Source organism: Lithobates pipiens, unplaced genomic scaffold (genome assembly GCF_037356315.1).
Source record: "Lithobates pipiens isolate NorthernLeopardFrog02 unplaced genomic scaffold, aLitPip1_a1.2 Scaffold_19, whole genome shotgun sequence".
NCBI lineage: Eukaryota > Metazoa > Chordata > Amphibia > Anura > Ranidae > Lithobates > Lithobates pipiens.
In genome coordinates, this window is record NW_027507764.1 from 598,625,722 (window position 1) to 598,626,337 (window position 616).

Below are 616 nucleotides of genomic sequence, written 5' to 3' on the forward strand. Positions count from 1 at the left end.
TCCATTCAGTGTCCTCCACCCCCTCTACCAATCCATCCACTGACCTCCATTCAGTGTCCTCCACCCCTCTCTACCAATCCATCCACTGACCTCCATTCAGTGTCCTCCACCCCTCTCTACCAATCCCTCCACTGACCTCCATTCAATGTCCTCCATCCCTCTCTACCAATCCCTCCACTGACCTCCATTCAGTGTCCTCCACCCCCTCTACCAATCCATCCACTGACCTCCATTCAGTGTCCTCCATCCCTCTCTACCAATCCCTCCACTGGTCTCCATTCAGTGTCCTCCACCCCCCTCTACCAATCCATCCACTGACCTCCATTCAGTGTCCTCCACCCCTCTCTACCAATCCCTCCACTGGTGTCCATTCAGTGTCCTCCACCCCTCTCTACCAATCCCTCCACTGGCCTCCATTCAGTGTCCTCCACCCCTCTCTACCAATCCCTCCACTGACCACCATTCAGTGTCCTCCATCCCTCTCTACCAATCCCTCCACTGACCTCCATTCAGTGTCCTCCACCCCTCTCTACCAATCCCTCCACTGACCTCCATTCACTGTCCTCCATCCCTCTCTACCAATCCCTCCACTGACCTCTATTCAGTGTCCTCCACC